This window comes from Lissotriton helveticus, chromosome 1_2, assembly GCF_964261635.1.
Source record: "Lissotriton helveticus chromosome 1_2, aLisHel1.1, whole genome shotgun sequence".
Taxonomy (NCBI): Eukaryota; Metazoa; Chordata; class Amphibia; order Caudata; family Salamandridae; genus Lissotriton; species Lissotriton helveticus.
Window position 1 is genome coordinate 378,432,251 of NC_136058.1, and position 11,743 is coordinate 378,443,993.

The 11,743-nt window shown below is 47.4% G+C and overlaps 12 non-coding genes across 12 annotated transcripts; 7 read left to right on the forward strand and 5 right to left on the reverse strand.

The window, feature by feature from the left end:
- Positions 1–824: 824 nt before the first annotated feature.
- TRNAN-GUU (transfer RNA asparagine (anticodon GUU)) lies at positions 825–898 on the forward strand. Its single transcript has one exon. It is a non-coding gene; the product is annotated as a tRNA-Asn (tRNA).
- Positions 899–1,145: 247 nt separating this feature from the next.
- On the forward strand, positions 1,146–1,217 carry TRNAW-CCA (transfer RNA tryptophan (anticodon CCA)). The gene has a single exon. It is a non-coding gene; the product is annotated as a tRNA-Trp (tRNA).
- Positions 1,218–1,288: 71 nt separating this feature from the next.
- Positions 1,289–1,359, reverse strand: TRNAG-GCC (transfer RNA glycine (anticodon GCC)). Its single transcript has one exon. It is a non-coding gene; the product is annotated as a tRNA-Gly (tRNA).
- A 1,627-nt stretch (positions 1,360–2,986) lies between these two features.
- TRNAG-GCC (transfer RNA glycine (anticodon GCC)) lies at positions 2,987–3,057 on the reverse strand. Its single transcript has one exon. It is a non-coding gene; the product is annotated as a tRNA-Gly (tRNA).
- A 207-nt stretch (positions 3,058–3,264) lies between these two features.
- On the forward strand, positions 3,265–3,338 carry TRNAN-GUU (transfer RNA asparagine (anticodon GUU)). Its single transcript has one exon. It is a non-coding gene; the product is annotated as a tRNA-Asn (tRNA).
- A 391-nt stretch (positions 3,339–3,729) lies between these two features.
- Positions 3,730–3,800, reverse strand: TRNAG-GCC (transfer RNA glycine (anticodon GCC)). The gene has a single exon. It is a non-coding gene; the product is annotated as a tRNA-Gly (tRNA).
- Positions 3,801–5,678: 1,878 nt separating this feature from the next.
- On the forward strand, positions 5,679–5,752 carry TRNAN-GUU (transfer RNA asparagine (anticodon GUU)). The gene has a single exon. It is a non-coding gene; the product is annotated as a tRNA-Asn (tRNA).
- A 2,073-nt stretch (positions 5,753–7,825) lies between these two features.
- TRNAG-GCC (transfer RNA glycine (anticodon GCC)) lies at positions 7,826–7,896 on the reverse strand. Its single transcript has one exon. It is a non-coding gene; the product is annotated as a tRNA-Gly (tRNA).
- Positions 7,897–8,103: 207 nt separating this feature from the next.
- TRNAN-GUU (transfer RNA asparagine (anticodon GUU)) lies at positions 8,104–8,177 on the forward strand. The gene has a single exon. It is a non-coding gene; the product is annotated as a tRNA-Asn (tRNA).
- A 248-nt stretch (positions 8,178–8,425) lies between these two features.
- Positions 8,426–8,497, forward strand: TRNAW-CCA (transfer RNA tryptophan (anticodon CCA)). The gene has a single exon. It is a non-coding gene; the product is annotated as a tRNA-Trp (tRNA).
- A 71-nt stretch (positions 8,498–8,568) lies between these two features.
- On the reverse strand, positions 8,569–8,639 carry TRNAG-GCC (transfer RNA glycine (anticodon GCC)). Its single transcript has one exon. It is a non-coding gene; the product is annotated as a tRNA-Gly (tRNA).
- A 2,199-nt stretch (positions 8,640–10,838) lies between these two features.
- Positions 10,839–10,910, forward strand: TRNAW-CCA (transfer RNA tryptophan (anticodon CCA)). The gene has a single exon. It is a non-coding gene; the product is annotated as a tRNA-Trp (tRNA).
- The last annotated feature ends 833 nt before the right edge of the window (positions 10,911–11,743 follow it).

Genomic DNA, 11,743 nt, shown 5'->3' on the forward strand with positions numbered 1-11,743 from the left:
GCATTATATAACACAAGCTCCAGGCAGGCACACAATTATCAAGATATATATTGAGTCTCAGGAACTGTGCTACAGTTATTAACCTCTGTGGTGCAAATGGTTAGCGCGTTCGGTTGTTAACAGAGAGGTTGGTGGTTCAAGCCCACCCAGGGAAGTATCCTTTTTGCCTGCATGAAACACTTTAATGAAACACAGATACGTACCTCTGCTCTCTCCTGCTTAAGACCCTTTATCTGAACATTTCAATCCTCTGCGTTCTCTCTGCACCTGCAGTCAATTTCATAATTAGGATAGAAAACAAAAGGCCTAGCCCTGTAATACAACTGTAGGCATATGAGGAGGGGAAAATAAGTCAAAAGGCCATCAGCATTTGTTGATCTGGCTTGAAGGCTGTAAGTGTAAGGACCTTGTGGCACAACGGTAGCGCGTCTGACTCCAGATCAGAAGGTTGCGTGGTCAAATCACGTCGGGGTCACTGCTTACCGTTTTATTCCCCACTGAGTTCATATATTTCCTTTCGAAAACAAAGTCAAAGGAACGCAACCTTGCATTGGCCGGGAATCGAACCCGGGCCTCCCGCATGGCAGGCAAGAATTTTACCACTGAACCACCAATGCTTCACATGGGGAGTTCACAGGCACAGCTCTGTCCAAGACAGTGATCAGGTGCACACACTTAAATTGTACACATATGAACAAAGTGTGCGCAGCAGACATGACAACGCCAAAGTTTCACATGATGATGGCTTATATAAGACAAGCTCCAGGCAGGCACATACATATCAAGATATATATTGAGTCTAAGGAAAGATGCTGTAGTCACTCGTCTCTGTGGCGCAATCGGTTAGCGCGTTCGGCTGTTAACCGAAAGGTTGGTGGTTCAAGCCCTCCCAGGGACGTATTATTTTGCCTGCATGAAACACTTGAATGGAAAACAGATACATACCTTTGCTCTCTCCTGCTGGACACCCTTTCCCTGAATATTTCAATTCTCTGCGTTCTCTCGGCACCTGCAGTCAATTTCATAATTAGGATAGAAAACAAAAGGTCAAGCTCTGTAATACAACTGTTGGCATATGAGGAGGGGAAAATAAGTCAAAAGGCCCACAGCATTTGTTGATCTGGCTTGAAGGCTGTAAGTGTAAGGACCTCGTGGCGCAACGGTAGCGCGTCTGACTCCAGATCAGAAGGTTGCGTGTTCAAATCACGTCGGGGTCACTGCTTACCATTTTATTCCCCACTGAGGTCATATATTTCCTTTCGAAAACAAAGTCAAAAGAAAGCAGTCTTGCATTGGCCGGGAATCGAACCCGGGCCTCCCGCGTGGCAGGCGAGAATTCTACCACTGAACCACCAATGCTTCACATGGGTTGTTCACAGGCAGAGCTCTGCTCAAGACAGTGATCAGGTGCACACACTTAAATTGTACACATATGAACAAAGTGTGCGCAGCAGACATGATAACGCCAACGTTTCACATGAAGATGGCAAGAATCAGATGCAGGAGACTATAACTATGAATGTATTTGCATTTGCTGAGGTCACTGGCTTGGGACTAGAGTTGTGTTTATCAGGGCATGATGGCAGGCTGCTCCCGACAAAAGTGGTTCACAGAATGCACCCGCCAGATCACCAGCACTATTGTGTTTCAGATTATCTCACTAAACTCTCCTCCTGGAAAATCCTTCCCACTGGCTTTCCCAGATTCTGTGTCCTCCCCTAAATGCTGGGGTGAAACAGGCAGAGTTCTGCGCCCTGCGTCCCTTTACGCGTCCCTAACGCGCTCCCAACGCGGCCTACAGCCCTGGTCGGGCACAGCCCTGGTCGGGCTTAGATCACTGGAGCCTTTGGTGACCAAGAACTCCGGAAGCCTAGGGTCAGGCCTATTGCACAGGCATATTGTGCCTTGCCAATCCGGGATTGTTGTGTTTCAGGGCCTAGCCATCAATACTCCTGGGATTTCTTTCCCTGAGAACCCTCTTGTCCCTGTCCTCCCACAAGCCCGAGCTTTTATGTAAAATAAAGTGTGCACCATGGGCCTTCCCCTATTTGCTCTCTCCCCAATCTCTTTCTCCAAAGCTGAGCTCTGAAGGTAAATGTATCTAGCTGAGTGAGGGGCTAGGGAGGGCCTTTCCCAGCAGTCTTACAAGTCAAGAGTTCAGAGAAAGCACCTGCTATGGGAGGGAGACTTTGCTCACAGAGAAGTCAAGTCTAACATAACACATCTGATGGGCAAGGCACACGCCTTACTGGCTGGTAGCACACCTACAGAGGAGCACGGAGCTATGCTAAGCAGGCAACAGAAAAGTCATGTATGTGTCTCATACACTGGGACCGGTAGTAATACTGGCTCTAAGACCATTAGACAGTAGTCTATTCATCATTACGTCCAACAATAACAAGACACTAAGCAAATGAGAAATGCTGTATGGCATAAAGACGCATTATATAACACAAGCTCCAGGCAGGCACACAATTATCAAGATATATATTGAGTCTCAGGAACTGTGCTACAGTTATTAACCTCTGTGGTGCAAATGGTTAGCGCGTTCGGTTGTTAACAGAAAGGTTGGTGGTTCAAGCCCACCCAGGGAAGTATCCTTTTTGCCTGCATGAAACACTTTAATAAAATACAGATACGTACCTCTGCTCTCTCCTGCTTAAGACCCTTTATCTGAACATTTCAATCCTCTGCGTTCTCTCTGCACCTGCAGTCAATTTCATAATTAGGATAGAAAACAAAAGGCCTAGCCCTGTAATACAACTGTAGGCATATGAGGAGGGGAAAATAAGTCAAAAGGCCATCAGCATTTGTTGATCTGGCTTGAAGGCTGTAAGTGTAAGGACCTTGTGGCGCAACGGTAGCGCGTCTGACTCCAGATCAGAAGGTTGCGTGGTCAAATCACGTCGGGGTCACTGCTTACCATTTTATTCCCCACTGAGTTCATATATTTCCTTTCGAAAACAAAGTCAAAGGAACGCAGCCTTGCATTGGCTGGGAATCGAACCCAGGCCTCCCGCGTGGCAGGCGAGAATTCTACCACTGAACCACCAATGCTTCACATGGGGAGTTCACAGGCATAGCTCTGTCCAAGACAGTGATCAGGTGCACACACTTAAATTGTACACATATGAACAAAGTGTGCGCAGCAGACATGACAACGCCAAAGTTTCACATGATGATGGCTTATATAAGACAAGCTCCAGGCAGGCACATACATATCAAGATATATATTGAGTCTAAGGAAAGTTGCTGTAGTCATTCGTCTCTGTGGCGCAATCGGTTAGCGCGTTTGGCTGTTAAGCGAAAGGTTGGTGGTTCAAGCCCACCCAGGGACGTATTATTTTGCCTGCATGAAACACTTGAATGGAAAACAGATACATACCTTTGCTCTCTCCTGCTGGACAACCTTTCCCTGAATATTTCAATTCTCTGCGTTCTCTCGGCACCTGCAGTCAATTTCATAATTAGGATAGAAAACAAAAGGTCAAGCTCTGTAATACAACTGTAGGCATATGAGGAGGGGAAAATAAGTCAAAAGGCCCACAGCATTTGTTGATCTGGCCCCGAAAGCTGTAAGTGTAAGGACCTTGTGGCGCAACGGTAGAGCGTCTGACTCCAGATCAGAAGGTTGCGTGTTCAAATCACGTCGGGGTCACTGCTTACCATTTTATTCCCCACTGAGGTCATATATTTCCTTTCGAAAACAAAGTCAAAAGAAAGCAGTCTTGCATTGGCCGGGAATCGAACCCGGGCCTCCCGCGTGGCAGGCGAGAATTCTACCACTGAACCACCAATGCTTCACATGGGTTGTTCACAGGCAGAGCTCTGCCCAAGACAGTGATCAGGTGCACACACTTAAATTGTACACATATGAACAAAGTGTGCGCAGCAGACATGATAACGCCAACGTTTCACATGAAGATGGCAAGAATCAGATGCAGGAGACTATAACTATGAATGTCTTTGCATTTGCTGAGGTCACTGGCTTGGGACTAGAGTTGTGTTTATCAGGGCATGATGGCAGGCTGCTCCCGACAAAAGTGGTTCACAGAATGCACCCGCCAGATCACCAGCACTATTGTGTTTCAGATTATCTCACTGAACTCTCCTCCTGGAAAATCCTTCCCACTGGCTTTCCCAGATTCTGTGTCCTCCCCTAAATGCTGGGGTGAAACGGGCAGAGTTCTGCGCCCTGCGTCCCTTTATGCGCTCCCAACGCGGCCTACAGCCCTGGTCGGGCTTAGATCACTGGAGCCTTTTGTGACCAAGAACTCCGGAAGCCTAGGGTCAGGCCTGTTGCACAGGCATATTGTGCCTTGCCAATCCGGGATTGTTGTGTTTCAGGGCCTAGCCATCAATACTCCTGGGATTTCTTTCCCTGAGAACCCTCTTGTCCCTGTCCTCCCACAAGCCCCAGCTTTTATGTAAAATAAAGTGTGCACCATGGGCCTTCCCCTATTTGCTCTCTCCCCAATCTCTTTCTCCAAAGCTGAGCTCTAAAGGTAAATGTATCTATCTGAGTGAGGGGCTAGGGAGGGCCTTTCCCAGCAGTCTTACAAGTCAAGAGTTCAGAGAAAGCACCTGCTATGGGAGGGAGACTTTGCTCACAGAGAAGTCAAGTCTAACATAACACATCTGATGGGCAAGGCACACGCCTTACTGGCTGGTAGCACACCTACAGAGGAGCAGGGAGCTATGCTAAGCAGGCAACAGAAAAGTCATGTATGTGTCTCATACACTGGGACCGGTAGTAATACTGGCTCTAAGACCATTAGACAGTAGTCTATTCATCATTACGTCCAACAATAACAAGACACTAAGCAAATGAGAAATGCTGTATGGCATAAAGACGCATTATATAACACAAGCTCCAGGCAGGCACACAATTATCAAGATATATATTGAGTCTCAGGAACTGTGCTACAGTTATTAACCTCTGTGGTGCAAATGGTTAGCGCGTTTGGTTATTAACAGAAAGGTTGGTGGTTCAAGCCCACCCAGGGAAGTATCCTTTTTGCCTGCATGAAACACTTTAATGAAACACAGATACGTACCTCTGCTCTCTCCTGCTTAAGACCCTTTATCTGAACATTTCAATCCTCTGCGTTCTCTCTGCACCTGTAGTCAATTTCATAATTAGGATAGAAAACAAAAGGCCTAGCCCTGTAATACAACTGTAGGCATATGAGGAGGGGAAAATAAGTCAAAAGGCCATCAGCATTTGTTGATCTGGCTTGAAGGCTGTAAGTGTAAGTACCTTGTGGCGCAACGGTAGCGCGTCTGACTCCAGATCAGAAGGTTGCGTGGTCAAATCACGTCGGGGTCACTGCTTACCATTTTATTCCCCACTGAGTTCATATATTTCCTTTCGAAAACAAAGTCAAAGGAACGCAGCCTTGCATTGGCTGGGAATCGAACCCGGGCCTCCCGCGTGGCAGGCGAGAATTCTACCACTGAACCACCAATGCTTCACATGGGGAGTTCACAGGCATAGCTCTGTCCAAGACAGTGATCAGGTGCACACACTTAAATTGTACACATATGAACAAAGTGTGCGCAGCAGACATGACAACGCCAAAGTTTCACATGATGATGGCTTATATAAGACAAGCTCCAGGCAGGCACATACATATCAAGATATATATTGAGTCTAAGGAAAGATGCTGTAGTCATTCGTCTCTGTGGCGCAATCGGTTAGCGCGTTTGGCTGTTAAGCGAAAGGTTGGTGGTTCAAGCCCACCCAGGGACGTATTATTTTGCCTGCATGAAACACTTGAATGGAAAACAGATACATACCTTTGCTCTCTCCTGCTGGACAACCTTTCCCTGAATATTTCAATTCTCTGCGTTCTCTCGGCACCTGCAGTCAATTTCATAATTAGGATAGAAAACAAAAGGTCAAGCTCTGTAATACAACTGTAGGCATATGAGGAGGGGAAAATAAGTCAAAAGGCCCACAGCATTTGTTGATCTGGCTCCGAAAGCTGTAAGTGTAAGGACCTTGTGGCGCAACGGTAGAGCGTCTGACTCCAGATCAGAAGGTTGCGTGTTCAAATCACGTCGGGGTCACTGCTTACCATTTTATTCCCCACTGAGGTCATATATTTCCTTTCGAAAACAAAGTCAAAAGAAAGCAGTCTTGCATTTGCCGGGAATCGAACCCGGGCCTCCCGCGTGGCAGGCGAGAATTCTACCACTGAACCACCAATGCTTCACATGGGTTGTTCACAGGCAGAGCTCTGCCCAAGACAGTGATCAGGTGCACACACTTAAATTGTACACATATGAACAAAGTGTGCGCAGCAGACATGATAACGCCAACGTTTCACATGAAGATGGCAAGAATCAGATGCAGGAGACTATAACTATGAATGTCTTTGCATTTGCTGAGGTCACTGGCTTGGGACTAGAGTTGTGTTTATCAGGGCATGATGGCAGGCTGCTCCCGACAAAAGTGGTTCACAGAATGCACCCGCCAGATCACCAGCACTATTGTGTTTCAGATTATCTCACTGAACTCTCCTCCTGGAAAATCCTTCCCACTGGCTTTCCCAGATTCTGTGTCCTCCCCTAAATGCTGGGGTGATACGGGCAGAGTTCTGCGCCCTGCGTCCCTTTATGCGCTCCCAACGCGGCCTACAGCCCTGGTCGGGCTTAGATCACTGGAGCCTTTTGTGACCAAGAACTCCGGAAGCCTAGGGTCAGGCCTGTTGCACAAGCATATTGTGCCTTGCCAATCCGGGATTGTTGTGTTTCAGGGCCTAGCCATCAATACTCCTGGGATTTCTTTCCCTGAGAACCCTCTTGTCCCTGTCCTCCCACAAGCCCCAGCTTTTATGTAAAATAAAGTGTGCACCATGGGCCTTCCCCTATTGCTATTGCTGTTGCTCTCTCCCCAATCTCTTTCTCCAAAGCTGAGCTCTAAAGGTAAATGTATCTATCTGAGTGAGGGGCTAGGGAGGGCCTTTCCCAGCAGTCTTACAAGTCAAGAGTTCAGAGAAAGCACCTGCTATGGGAGGGAGACTTTTCTCACAGAGAAGTCAAGTCTAACATAACACATCTGATGGGCAAGGCACACGCCTTACTGGCTGGTAGCACACCTACAGAGGAGCAGGGAGCTATGCTAAGCAGGCAACAGAAAAGTCATGTATGTGTCTCATACACTGGGACCGGTAGTAATACTGGCTCTAAGACCATTAGACAGTAGTCTATTCATCATTACGTCCAACAATAACAAGACACTAAGCAAATGAGAAATGCTGTATGGCATAAAGACGCATTATATAACACAAGCTCCAGGCAGGCACACAATTATCAAGATATATATTGAGTCTCAGGAACTGTGCTACAGTTATTAACCTCTGTGGTGCAAATGGTTAGCGCGTTCGGTTGTTAACAGAAAGGTTGGTGGTTCAAGCCCACCCAGGGAAGTATCCTTTTTGCCTGCATGAAACACTTTAATGAAACACAGATACGTACCTCTGCTCTCTCCTGCTTAAGACCCTTTATCTGAACATTTCAATCCTCTGCGTTCTCTCTGCACCTGCAGTCAATTTCATAATTAGGATAGAAAACAAAAGGCCTAGCCCTGTAATACAACTGTAGGCATATGAGGAGGGGAAAATAAGTCAAAAGGCCATCAGCATTTGTTGATCTGGCTTGAAGGCTGTAAGTGTAAGGACCTTGTGGCGCAACGGTAGCGCGTCTGACTCCAGATCAGAAGGTTGCGTGGTCAAATCACGTCGGGGTCACTGCTTACCATTTTATTCCCCACTGAGTTCATATATTTCCTTTCGAAAACAAAGTCAAAGGAACGCAACTTTGCATTGGCCGGGAATCGAACCCGGGCCTCCCGCGTGGCAGGCGAGAATTTTACCACTGAACCACCAATGCTTCACATGGGGAGTTCACAGGCATAGCTCTGTCCAAGACAGTGATCAGGTGCACACACTTAAATTGTACACATATGAACAAAGTGTGCGCAGCAGACATGACAACGCCAAAGTTTCACATGATGATGGCTTATATAAGACGAGCTCCAGGCAGGCACATATATATCAAGATATATATTGAGTCTAAGGAAAGATGCTGTAGTCACTCGTCTCTGTGGCGCAATCGGTTAGCGCGTTCGGCTGTTAAGCGAAAGGTTGGTGGTTCAAGCCCACCCAGGGATGTATTATTTTGCCTGCATGAAACACTTGAATGGAAAACAGATACATACCTTTGCTCTCTCCTGCTGGACACCCTTTCCCTGAATATTTCAATTCTCTGCGTTCTCTCGGCACCTGCAGTCAATTTCATAATTAGGATAGAAAACAAAAGGTCAAGCTCTGTAATACAACTGTAGGCATATGAGGAGGGGAAAATAAGTCAAAAGGCCCACAGCATTTGTTGATCTGGCTCCGAAAGCTGTAAGTGTAAGGACCTCGTGGCGCAACGGTAGCGCGTCTGACTCCAGATCAGAAGGTTGCGTGTTCAAATCACGTCGGGGTCACTGCTTACCATTTTATTCCCCACTGAGGTCATATATTTCCTTTCGAAAACAAAGTCAAAAGAAAGCAGTCTTGCATTGGCCGGGAATCGAACCCGGGCCTCCCGCGTGGCAGGCGAGAATTCTACCACTGAACCACCAATGCTTCACATGGGTTGTTCACAGGCAGAGCTCTGCCCACGACAGTGATCAGGTGCACACACTTAAATTGTACACATATGAACAAAGTGTGCGCAGCAGACATGATAACGCCAACGTTTCACATGAAGATGGCAAGAATCAGATGCAGGAGACTATAACTATGAATGTCTTTGCATTTGCTGAGGTCACTGGCTTGGGACTAGAGTTGTGTTTATCAGGGCATGATGGCAGGCTGCTCCCGACAAAAGTGGTTCACAGAATGCACCCGCCAGATCACCAGCACTATTGTGTTTCAGATTATCTCACTGAACTCTCCTCCTGGAAAATCCTTCCCACTGGCTTTCCCAGATTCTGTGTCCTCCCCTAAATGCTGGGGTGAAACGGGCAGAGTTCTGCGCCCTGCGTCCCTAACGCGCTCCCAACGCGGCCTACAGCCCTGGTCGGGCTTAGATAACTGGAGCCTTTTGTGACCAAGAACTCCGGAAGCCTAGGGTCAGGCCTGTTGCACAGGCATATTGTGCCTTGCCAATCCGGGATTGTTGTGTTTCAGAGCCTAGCCATCAATGCTCCTGGGATTTCTTTCCCTGAGAACCCTCTTGTCCCTGTCCTCCCACAAGCCCCAGCTTTTATGTAAAATAAAGTGTGCACCATGGGCCTTCCCCTATTTGCTCTCTCCCCAATCTCTTTCTCCAAAGCTGAGCTCTGAAGGTAAATGTATCTATCTGAGTGAGGGGCTAGGGAGGGCCTTTCCCAGCAGTCTTACAAGTCAAGAGTTCAGAGAAAGCACCTGCTATGGGAGGGAGACTTTGCTCACAGAGAAGTCAAGTCTAAGATAACACATCTGATGGGCAAGGCACACGCCTTACTGGCTGGTAGCACACCTACAGAGGAGCAGGGAGCTATGCTAAGCAGGCAACAGAAAAGTCATGTATGTGTCTCATACACTGGGACCGGTAGTAATACTGGCTCTAAGACCATTAGACAGTAGTCTATTCATCATTACGTCCAACAATAACAAGACACTAAGCAAATGAGAAATGCTGTATGGCATAAAGACGCATTATATAACACAAGCTCCAGGCAGGCACACAATTATCAAGATATATATTGAGTCTCAGGAACTGTGCTACAGTTATTAACCTCTGTGGTGCAAATGGTTAGCGCGTTCGGTTGTTAACAGAGAGGTTGGTGGTTCAAGCCCACCCAGGGAAGTATCCTTTTTGCCTGCATGAAACACTTTAATGAAACACAGATACGTACCTCTGCTCTCTCCTGCTTAAGACCCTTTATCTGAACATTTCAATCCTCTGCGTTCTCTCTGCACCTGCAGTCAATTTCATAATTAGGATAGAAAACAAAAGGCCTAGCCCTGTAATACAACTGTAGGCATATGAGGAGGGGAAAATAAGTCAAAAGGCCATCAGCATTTGTTGATCTGGCTTGAAGGCTGTAAGTGTAAGGACCTTGCGGCGCAACGGTAGCGCGTCTGACTCCAGATCAGAAGGTTGTGTGGTCAAATCACGTCGGGGTCACTGCTTACCATTTTATTCCCCACTGAGTTCATATATTTCCTTTCGAAAACAAAGTCAAATGAACGCAGCCTTGCATTGGCTGGGAATCGAACCCGGGCCTCCCGCGTGGCAGGCAAGAATTCTACCACTGAACCACCAATGCTTCACATGGGGAGTTCACAGGCATAGCTCTGTCCAAGACAGTGATCAGGTGCACACACTTAAATTGTACACATATGAACAAAGTGTGCGCAGCAGACATGACAACGCCAAAGTTTCACATGATGATGGCTTATATAAGACAAGCTCCAGGCAGGCACATACATATCAAGATATATATTGAGTCTAAGGAAAGATGCTGTAGTCATTCGTCTCTGTGGCGCAATCGGTTACCGCGTTAGGCTGTTAAGCGAAAGGTTGGTGGTTCAAGCCCACCCAGGGACGTATTATTTTGCCTGCATGAAACACTTGAATGGAAAACAGATACATACCTTTGCTCTCTCCTGCTGGACAACCTTTCCCTGAATATTTCAATTCTCTGCGTTCTCTCGGCACCTGCAGTCAATTTCATAATTAGGATAGAAAACAAAAGGTCAAGCTCTGTAATACAACTGTAGGCATATGAGGAGGGGAAAATAAGTCAAAAGGCCCACAGCATTTGTTGATCTGGCTCCGAAAGCTGTAAGTGTAAGGACCTCGTGGCGCAACGGTAGCGCGTCTGACTCCAGATCAGAAGGTTGCGTGTTCAAATCACGTCGGGGTCACTGCTTACCATTTTATTCCCCACTGAGGTCATATATTTCCTTTCGAAAACAAAGTCAAAAGAAAGCAGTCTTGCATTGGCCGGGAATCGAACCCGGGCCTCCGGCGTGGCAGGCGAGAATTCTACCACTGAACCACCAATGCTTCACATGGGTTGTTCACAGGCAGAGCTCTGCCCAAGACAGTGATCAGGTGCACACACTTAAATTGTACACATATGAACAAAGTGTGCGCAGCAGACATGATAACGCCAACGTTTCACATGAAGATGGCAAGAATCAGATGCAGGAGACTATAACTATGAATGTCTTTGCATTTGCTGAGGTCACTGGCTTGGGACTAGAGTTGTGTTTATCAGGGCATGATGGCAGGCTGCTCCCGACAAAAGTGGTTCACAGAATGCACCCGCCAGATCACCAGCACTATTGTGTTTCAGATTATCTCACTGAACTCTCCTCCTGGAAAATCCTTCCCACTGGCTTTCCCAGATTCTGTGTCCTCCCCTAAATGCTGGGGTGAAACGGGCAGAGTTCTGCGCCCTGCGTCCCTTTACGCGCTCCCAACGCGGCCTACAGCCCTGGTCGGGCACAGCCCTGGTCGGGCTTAGATCACTGGAGCCTTTTGTGACCAAGAACTCCGGAAGCCTAGGGTCAGGCCTGTTGCACAGGCATATTGTGCCTTGCCAATCCGGGATTGTTGTGTTTCAGGGCCTAGCCATCAATACTCCTGGGATTTCTTTCCCTGAGAACCCTCTTGTCCCTGTCCTCCCACAAGCCCCAGCTTTTATGTAAAATAAAGTGTGCACCATGGGCCTTCCCCTATTTGCTCTCTCCCC